General features: G+C 40.9%; 1 non-coding gene across 1 annotated transcript; it reads left to right on the top strand.

The window, feature by feature from the left end:
• The first annotated feature begins 75 nt into the window (after nt 1-75).
• trnap-cgg (transfer RNA proline (anticodon CGG)) lies at nt 76-147 on the top strand. The gene has a single exon. It is a non-coding gene; the product is annotated as a tRNA-Pro (tRNA).
• The last annotated feature ends 298 nt before the right edge of the window (nt 148-445 follow it).

Here is a 445-nt window from a genome sequence, read left to right as displayed (position 1 = left end):
GAAAGGAGTTTCTCGGAAAGCTTCACATCCCTGTGAGCCTTCATTCTGCATTTGCTAGTTGCGGCGGAATCTGGTGGCTCGTTGGTCTAGGGTTATGATTCTCGCTTCGGGTGTGAGAGGTCCTGGGTTCAAATCCCGGACGAGCCCACCTGCAGATTTGAAACTGCTGTTTTTGAGGAGTGGCTGTCGTCCTGCTTTCTTTGGCTCAGTTGCACGGCGTTGTTAGGTACTTGTCTTTCAGAATCAGAATCAGAATGAACTTTATTGCCAGGTATTTTTTCACATACGCAGAATTTGTTTTCATGACAGAAGTTTCCGCAGTGCAACAGAATGACAGCAACAAAACAAAAACACTAGAATAAAAAATAAAATAAAATAGAACAAGTAAATAAGGAATTACAAAATATAAATTGACAATTGTATGTGCAGGTATATTACAATAGAC

Source organism: Sinocyclocheilus rhinocerous, unplaced genomic scaffold, assembly GCF_001515625.1.
Source record: "Sinocyclocheilus rhinocerous isolate Xijiao unplaced genomic scaffold, SAMN03320098_v1.1 C35334930, whole genome shotgun sequence".
Classification (NCBI taxonomy): domain Eukaryota; kingdom Metazoa; phylum Chordata; class Actinopteri; order Cypriniformes; family Cyprinidae; genus Sinocyclocheilus; species Sinocyclocheilus rhinocerous.
The sequence above is the reverse complement of the archived record's forward strand: the minus strand, read 5'-3'. Positions and strand labels throughout refer to the sequence as shown.